This window comes from Poromitra crassiceps, assembly GCF_964638095.1.
Source record: "Poromitra crassiceps genome assembly, chromosome: 3".
Taxonomy (NCBI): Eukaryota; Metazoa; Chordata; class Actinopteri; order Beryciformes; family Melamphaidae; genus Poromitra; species Poromitra crassiceps.
Window position 1 is genome coordinate 8,089,309 of NC_139625.1, and position 10,000 is coordinate 8,099,308.

Consider the following 10,000-nt stretch of genomic DNA (forward strand, 5'->3'; position numbering starts at 1 on the left):
TTTCTGAAGATTATCTTGCTGAAAACAAAACTTTGCTGTTTCATAAACTTTTGTGAACCACAGACCTTGACCGAGATCCCCATACAAAAAACCCCATTGCCTTTTCCCCTCACCAACCGGAAGTGCTATAGTTCCTGCTGCGGTACTCCATTGTGCATCTTATGTCTGTTACTTTATAAAGAGACAGAAATATGAGAGATTGTATTTATAATCCGTGGTGTCTCAAAGCACTTTCACAGTTTACAGTAACACTCAACTTCTAACAAGGCAATTAAAACAGGAGCTGGCAGACTCTCCCTCTCTCTCTCTCTCGCTCTCACACACACACACACACACACACACACACACACACACACACACACACACACACACACACACACACACACACACACACACACACACACACACAGATATGCGCGGGCACACTTTCCACCCTCCCATCTCTTGCTTAAACGAGCTGGCAAACATACACGGATATCTCCCTCTCTTTCTCTCTCTCTCAGTCTTTCTCTATCTCGCACGCCCTCAATCTCTCTCAATTACTTCGCTACTCCCCATGCACCATCCCTCCTCTCCTCTTCTATCTGCCGATGTTCCCTCTCTCTTTCCCTCTCACTCCTCCCTCTCCCAACTGCCAATGCCTAATGGCTTTGAGCAAGGCAGCCTGCCCCCCCACCCCCCACCCCCCCCCCCCCCCCCCCCCCCCCGCCTCCCCTTATACTGCTCCATCTGAGAGAGATTCAATTGGATTGGAAGCCAATCAATCATGCCGAGTATCGAGCCGTGATTGGATTTGGCCGGGGCTGTCGGGTTGAGGGGCGGGGCGGGAGAGGGGGGCGCGTTTGATTTTAGCTCGCCTCCAATGAAGGTAGATGTGATGCGTTATTGCTATGGACGTACAGACAGGACGGGGCTGTGTGTGTGTGTAGGTGGTAGGTTGGATGGTGTGTGTGATTGTGCTTGACATGTGTCATGGTTTGAGGTTTTGAAGCAGTGCCAGCTCTGACTGATGTCTGCTGAAGACGAGCACTGGCTATCTGTCATGCAGAGACGCGCGGCGCTCTCTGGCTCTCATCTTACATTTGACGTTTTAGGCATTACCGCTGATTTGATCCACAGTGACGTACTAATGAGCGCAACCAGCACAGGATAATAATATGCTCCAAACATCACCAACATTTAAAGAAATTAAACAACAATAGAAAAGAAACCCGGTAACTTACAACCGATACTTACCAGACCGAATTGCAACACAGATTTAGGTCCAGCCGACCGCACGGGTCCCGTCGGATCCGCTCGTGCCGGCCCGGTCGCGTGACACCGCTTCCTGGTGGAAAACCGTGCCGTGTTTCCTCGTTATGTTTAGGCAAGTAACACAACGTAGTTAAAAAGCCCCATGTTGTTTTTTTTCTGTTTGGGGAAAGTGCGCCCCCACTTGCTCTACTTTGCTTACCGTTCTGCAGTGATTGCTGGGGAAAAAGGATGTCTCCAAATATACCCAAATGTTCTCGACTTGTTAGTGAGATATAGCTCATCGCGCCGCTAGTCAAGCTAGCAAGCGAAACACGTTTCACTTCCTATACGTATTCCACAACAAAAGCATCCCATTAGTTTGTCAGCGGAAAACTTTTAATTTGAAGGAGTTGTAGAGAAAATGGAGTTAAAAGTTCCAGGCAACTTGACACTGTCAAGCCACTCCAGGATGCAGACACCAACAATACGTAGTGCAGGAACAGGCCTTCAGAGGGCGCGGTGTGAATGACAGAGCTGTCGCCTCGCCCGCTACCCCAATGTCTGATGAAACAGGGTACTGATAACACGGGACGAGTGGTCATGTGCCTCATGAGTAGGGTTACGCTCGCTTGCATCGTTGATTGCTGAGGAGAGGAAGGTTACCTTTCCTGTCGACAAGGGTTCTTGAGCGAACGTCAGTATTTGATGAGTTAAGAGTGAGAGCGGGTTGCTTGGGTAGAGGGGAGTCAGAGAACAAGGGGGACCTGGAGAGGGAGAAGGCTGTGAGACACAGTGAGGAGGGGAAGGAACAGACGTCAGACTTGCACTTCACACAATTTCCATTCTCTGCTCCTTGTCCAATTCACGGTCCATCCAGCCGGGTTGTCAAATCCAAGAATGCCAAGTCAATACTTGGACAAAGTTGTCAAGATGTGTTTGAGCTGCCTCTGTAGTGTAGGCTATAGTGTTTGAGCTGCCTCTGTAGGCTATAGTGTTTGAGCTGCCTCTGTACTGTAGGTAGGCTATAGTGTGTGAGCTGCCTCTGTACTGTAGGCTATAGTGTTTGTGCTGCCTCTGTACTGTAGGCTTTAGTGTTTGAGCTGCCTCTGTAGTGTAGGCTATAGTGTTTGAGCTGCCTCTGTAGGCTATAGTGTTTGAGCTGCCTCTGTACTGTAGGCTATAGTGTTTGAGCTGCCTCTGTACTGTAGGCTTTAGTGTTTGAGCTGCCTCTGTAGGCTATAGTGTTTGAGCTGCCTCTGTACTGTAGGCTATAGTGTTTGAGCTGCCTCTGTACTGTAGGCTATAGTGTTTGAGCTGCCTCTGTACTGTAGGCTATAGTGTTTGTGCTGCCTCTGTACTGTAGGCTATAGTGTTTGTGCTGCCTCTGTACTGTAGGCTATAGTGTTTGAGCTGCCTCTGTACTGTAGGCTATAGTGTTTGAGCTGCCTCTGTACTGTAGGCTATAGTGTTTGAGCTGCCTCTGTACTGTAGGCTATAGCGTTTGTGCTGCCTCTGTACTGTAGGCTATAGTGTTTGAGCTGCCTCTGTAGGCTATAGTGTTTGAGCTGCCTCTGTACTGTAGGCTATAGTGTTTGAGCTGCCTCTGTACTGTAGGCTATAGTGTTTGAGCTGCCTCTGTACTGTAGGCTATAGTGTTTGAGCTGCCTCTGTACTGTAGGCTATAGTGTTTGTGCTGCCTCTGTACTGTAGGCTATAGTGTTTGTGCTGCCTCTGTACTGTAGGCTATAGTGTTTGAGCTGCCTCTGTACTGTAGGCTATAGTGTTTGAGCTGCCTCTGTACTGTAGGCTATAGTGTTTGAGCTGCCTCTGTACTGTAGGCTATAGCGTTTGTGCTGCCTCTGTACTGTAGGCTATAGTGTTTGAGCTGCCTCTGTAGGCTATAGTGTTTGTGCTGCCTCTGTACTGTAGGCTATAGTGTTTGTGCTGCCTCTGTAGGCTATAGTGTTTGTGCTGCCTCTGTACTGTAGGCTATAGTGTTTGTGCTGCCTCTGTACTGTAGGCTATAGTGTTTGAGCTGCCTCTGTACTGTAGGCTATAGTGTTTGTGCTGCCTCTGTAGTGTAGGCTATAGTGTTTGTGCTGCCTCTGTACTGTAGGCTATAGTGTTTGAGCTGCCTCTGTACTGTAGGCTATAGTGTTTGAGCTGCCTCTGTAGTGTAGGCTATAGTGTTTGTGCTGCCTCTGTACTGTAGGCTATAGTGTTTGAGCTGCCTCTGTACTGTAGGCTATAGTGTTTGAGCTGCCTCTGTACTGTAGGCTATAGTGTTTGAGCTGCCTCTGTACTGTAGGCTATAGTGTTTGTGCTGCCTCTGTACTGTAGGCTATAGTGTTTGAGCTGCCTCTGTAGGCTATAGTGTTTGAGCTGCCTCTGTACTGTATGCTATAGTGTTTGTGCTGCCTCTGTACTGTAGGCTATAGCGTTTGAGCTGCCTCTGTACTGTAGGCTATAGTGTTTGTGCTGCCTCTGTACTGTAGGCTATAGTGTTTGTGCTGCCTCTGTACTGTAGGCTATAGTGTTTGAGCTGCCTCTGTAGGCTATAGTGTTTGAGCTGCCTCTGTAGGCTATAGTATTTGAGCTGCCTCTGTACTGTAGGCTATAGTGTTTGTGCTGCCTCTGTACTGTAGGCTATAGTGTTTGAGCTGCCTCTGTACTGTAGGCTATAGTGTTTGAGCTGCCTCTGTAGGCTATAGCGTTTGAGCTGCCTCTGTACTGTAGGCTTTAGTGTTTGTGCTGCCTCTGTACTGTAGGCTATAGTGTTTGAGCTGCCTCTGTACTGTAGGCTATAGCGTTTGAGCTGCCTCTGTACTGTAGGCTATAGTGTTTGAGCTGCCTCTGTACTGTAGGCTATAGTGTTTGTGCTGCCTCTGTACTGTAGGCTTTAGTGTTTGTGCTGCCTCTGTACTGTAGGTAGGCTATAGTGTTTGAGCTGCCTCTGTACTGTAGGCTATAGTGTTTGAGCTGCCTCTGTACTGTAGGCTATAGTGTTTGTGCTGCCTCTGTACTGTAGGCTATAGTGTTTGAGCTGCCTCTGTACTGTAGGCTATAGTGTTTGAGCTGCCTCTGTACTGTAGGCTATAGTGTTTGAGCTGCCTCTGTACTGTAGGCTATAGTGTTTGAGCTGCCTCTGTACTGTAGGTAGGCTATATTGTTTGTGCTTCCTCTGTACTGTAGGTAGGCTATAGTGTTTGAGCTGCCTCTGTAGGCTATAGTGTTTGTGCTGCCTCTGTAGGCTATAGTGTTTGTGCTGCCTCTGTACTGTAGGTAGGCTATAGTGTTTGAGCTGCCTCTGGGCTATAGCGTTTGAGCTGCCTCTGTAGGCTATAGTGTTTGAGCTGCCTCTGTACTGTAGGCTATAGTGTTTGTGCTGCCTCTGTACTGTAGGCTATAGTGTTTGAGCTGCCTCTGTACTGTAGGCTATAGCGTTTGAGCTGCCTCTGTAGGCTATAGTTTTTGAGCTGCCTTTGTACTGTAGACTATAGTGTTTGAGCTGCCTCTGTACTGTAGACTATAGTGTTTGAGCTGCCTCTGTACTGTAGGCTATAGTGTTTGTGCTGCCTCTGTACTGTAGGCTATAGTGTTTGTGCTGCCTCTGTACTGTAGGCTATAGTGTTTGAGCTGCCTCTGTAGGCTATAGTGTTTGAGCTGCCTCTGTAGGCTATAGTGTTTGAGCTGCCTCTGTACTGTAGGCTATAGTGTTTGTGCTGCCTCTGTACTGTAGGCTATAGTGTTTGTGCTGCCTCTGTACTGTAGACTATAGTGTTTGAGCTGCCTCTGTACTGTAGGCTATAGTGTTTGAGCTGCCTCTGTACTGTAGGCTATAGTGTTTGTGCTGCCTCTGTACTGTAGGCTATAGTGTTTGAGCTGCCTCTGTACTGTAGGCTATAGTGTTTGTGCTGCCTCTGTACTGTAGGCTATAGTGTTTGAGCTGCCTCTGTACTGTAGGCTATAGTGTTTGTGCTGCCTCTGTACTGTAGGCTATAGTGTTTGTGCTGCCTCTGTACTGTAGGCTATAGTGTTTGAGCTGCCTCTGTACTGTAGGCTATAGTGTTTGTGCTGCCTCTGTACTGTAGGCTATAGTGTTTGAGCTGCCTCTGTACTGTAGGCTATAGCGTTTGTGCTGCCTCTGTACTGTAGGCTATAGTGTTTGAGCTGCCTCTGTACTGTAGGCTATAGTGTTTGAGCTGCCTCTGTACTGTAGGCTATAGTGTTTGTGCTGCCTCTGTACTGTAGGCTATAGTGTTTGAGCTGCCTCTGTAGGCTATAGTGTTTGTGCTGCCTCTGTACTGTAGGCTATAGTGTTTGTGCTGCCTCTGTACTGTAGGCTATAGTGTTTGTGCTGCCTCTGTACTGTAGGCTATAGTGTTTGAGCTGCCTCTGTACTGTAGGCTATAGTGTTTGAGCTGCCTCTGTACTGTAGGCTATCCGCGTTGCGGATCCGGCAAAACTGCCGGATCGACTCTCGCTCATGTTAATCGATGGGCGATATCTGCGGTACGGAGAAATTACGCACCTGTTCTATTTTTGTCGGATCCCGCATCCGTCTGACAGATGACACGAGTGTGGGTCTGTTTGCTGTACCGGAGCTGTACCGCATCTGTTCCGGAGGCGGTGTACATTAGCCCTAACGTATAGCGCAATTTAGGGGTCGGACGTGAAAGCTCTCGTCGTGCTCCACGCAGTGCTGCGTCGTGGCCTGCTGGTGTAGCCGGCGTGCAGCTCCCCAAAAATGTGACTCCGCGTCGGGTCGATGGCAAAGACGGGAACAGCATGAGAGCGTGTGATTGGCCGGTGAAGACGTGAACAGCACCAGAGCTGTGTGTGATTTGCCCTTGCCCTGGGCCGCTGGCTGGCCAGTTCGAGCTTTCGCGTTTGGTGCGTTCACAGCTGGGAAGCGGATGCCCATATACTGTATGTTAATTATCTTCACAAATGAATAAGCATGCAGAACTTACAAAACAATCTGACTCTCTTTGTTTAAAGTAGATGACATCCTGTATTTAGGACATTCTCAAATCTGAAATGCAGCATAGCAGGGGAATCTCCATGTGTATGTCTGAGCTGACGTTCGAGTATGACTGTCTAGCTGCCGCCGACAATGTCCCAAGTCTCCCAGCTCACGTTGAAGCATGTGTGTTTCTGGCTTTAGTCTTTGCCCAGTCATCTCAGTGCAGCGACGCTGTCCGTGGTGCTGAACGTCCCCTCTAGAGTCAAGTCACTACCCTTTCATGGCTGAATCGCAACTCTTAACCTTTTGAAGTAGTCGACTGCCGACATTTCCAACATGGACACCCGCCCTCGCTCCTCTGCACCATGGTCGACAGAAGGGGGGACGTGTACAGAAGAAGGCACAGAGTCATGCTGATCATGTATTTGGGTTTTGCAGAATCGTTTATTTGGCTGATGAAGTCTGTTAGTGGATTATAAATACTTACACTCCCTAAAAAGAAATTACATATATAAATTAATATATATATATATATATATATATACTAGGGGTGTCACGATACATACACTCAGTTCACGATACGATACACAATATTGGGTTCACGATAACGATACGATACGATATTTTAACAATATTTTTTTGCGATCGATTTGTAAGTTGAGGGGGCATCCTCCACGCTAATTTGAGTAATTTCACCATTTTCATCCTCCGTGTCTGTAACGTCCCTCGTCTGTTCAAACAAAGCAATGAAAAGGAGAGCGAGCATGCAATCAGATGCAGATCAGTGCCACCATGTTCAGCTTATTTTTCTCGCGATATGAGATTTCATCTCAACGATACGTATTGTCACGTTTTGATATCGTGATATATTGTGGGACGATATATTGTGACATCCCTAATATATGTAAGGGATAATGTATTGTGAGCCGGTGATTACTGGCGAAATAATGACCGACAGGTGATTGATTGAGCCCGACGCGCAGCTGAGGGCTTAATCATTCACCTGAAGGTCATTATTTCCAGTAATCACCGGCTCACTATACATTATCCCGCTTAGAACACGCCCTACAACTAAATTATTTCAGTAATCTGACAAAAATAATTATTCAAATAGATTTTTTAATAGCGTTTTCAACGACAAAGCGGTTTCATTCGTAATTGGCACACAAGACACCACAGCTGCAACTGGTTGGCCTAATTAGTAGGGGTGTCACAATATATCGTCCCACGAAATTTCGCGATAGTAAAACGTCACGATATGTATCGTTGAGATGAAATCTCATATCGCGAAAAAAAAAAAAAAAAAAAAATCTTTTTTTTCCAAAAACTAGACTAAGAAACGTCTTTGTTTGTTGAAGTTCAATGTGTGGAAAGTAGTTCAGTTGAACAAGTCTCTGAAGAGACACATGAGAAGTTATACAGGAGAGAAACCATTCAATTGAGTTTCTGGCAAAACTGTTTACTTGACAGGAAAAACTGAAGATGCATAAAAAATAGATTAAGAAAAGTCTTGTTGTTTGAGTTTGAAGAAAAACTGAAGATGCATAATGAGAATTTATACTGCTGAGAAACCTTTTAGTTCAAAGTAAATCTAAGTGACGGTGTAACTCATTCTATTTCAAGATAAGCCTTATCTCCAATCTCATGTTTTTTCTAGTTGTTATTGTAATAACAATTTCCCACAACAGCATGTTTTGTATTTGTGCATTTCAAATAAAATACTACTTTTCCAGTCATATATTGTCATTATTCAAGTTTAAAAAAATATTGTTAAAATCGTATCGTATCGTATCGTTATCGTGAACCCAGTATCGTGATACGTATCGTATCGTGAACTGAGTGTATCGTGACACCCCTACTAATTAGTAGTGTCTGCAGACAAAATGCTCTTATCAACTGATTAATCCAGGTGTGGCAGAGCAGCGGTCGGTTGTCGAGAAATAATGAATCTTTTTGATTGACCAATCAGAATCGAGTATTCAAGAGAGCCGTGTTCTAAACACATATATACTTTATAATATATTATTATATTATTATATATTATATTACTATATTCCCACAATCAACAGTACAGGTACTGCAACAAGTGCAAATACCTTGAAGCCCACAGTGCAGTGGTGTGACCATTCAGGCTTATGGCACTTTAGACAATGTTTTGGGGGTACCTCAACAACATGGCTAATTGTTTTCACCATGAAAAATAGTCCTAAACCTAAACCACCCTCACCCCCTAGCCACTCCCATTACCCACCCCTCAAACCCCGACTCTCTATGACCTTCCTAGCTTATGACTAGTCTGGGCACCTTTTACTCCACTTTGTGTCATGGGGGCGTAAACCAAGGAAACAGGAAACAACACCGGAAATAAGTGCGCCAAAAAACGTCTTTGTTGCCGTTAGCTTGGTTACGTAGCTAGAACCTGATAAAAAGAACAACAACACAAGTTGTATAGTAGCGTCAGCACATTTCTAGTCACTGCCGAGGAAGGTTTCTGGAGAGCCAAAGACAATGGAGTACTCGCCATGTGAAATCTTATGATCAATGTCCATGTCTTTCCCAGCACAGGCAGCAGAGATGCTTCAACTGTTGTACTTGATCCTCCATTATCGATAACAGCGGACAGACAACTATAACTATTCCATCAATGGCCATTTGTTTGAAAAGTAAAGCTTCTGTATTGGCTTAAAATATGTGATATTGTGAATCTGCGATATTTCAAGAACTTCTTCAAAAACTTTGTTCGGTACGTCCATCTTTGGTTTTGTTGTTTGCCGTTTGTATTTTCTTATTTGTTGTGTCTGATTGTCAAGTTAACTCATTCATGGCCAGTTTAGGACTGCCAATATTTAGCACAGGCCAAAGATTTTCATAATTGTTGGTCATCTTTCAAGACCCACAGTAAATTATCTATTAGCACCAGAGTGATTTGCAATACCTCAAAATGAAGATGTACGTCTCTGGGTTCACCAGGAAAAAAAAGTGAGCTTTTAGCATGTTCTGTACTCTACTTATAGCCATTTATATACACCCTGTTTTCACCAAAAAGGTCTCTCTGAGAAAAGAAATTGCAGAAAATGGCATTTTTGTACAGCACACAATCTCAGGCAGAACTCGCTCTCAATTCTTTTATTTTGAACTGTATTGACATCAGACATTTAAATATTATTCGTTATGACACAAATGACAAAATATATATATATATATATATATATATATATATACATGAAGTGCTTTACATTCAACAATACAGTTTACTCAGTGTGAGTGAGTGTGCAGACAGACACACAGACAGACAGACAGACAGACAGACAGACAGACACACACACACACACACACACACACACACACACACACACACACACACACACACACACACAGAGAGAGAGAGAGTTCTGTCCATCGCACCTCCTTCCAAGGGAACACTATTGATCGCCCCGCAAATTAGCATAGGAGGGGAACACCCATCTGGTCTTAGATCAGCGTCTAGCCTCCTCTGCCTCGCATCGTTTTCCTCCTCTCATTCGGGCTGGGACGAATGCTGCGACACAGGAACGGGTCGGGCTTGGCTTTGGGACCAGATCGATCATGTTCGTCACGGGTTTGACTACTGCAAACAATCCAGGTTCGCCCTGCAGCAAGGCGAGCAGTGCAGCGCGCCGAGGGGCGTTTCAATGGCGTTTCTCCTCTCTACAAGGAAGCGCGTTTCTCTGTTTTTCCTCCTGCTAATTTCAAAACAACAGCTGCGGTATGTGTTTGATCGCGTGTTGTCGGCTTGCCTTTGAGGCAGGGACCTGATACTAT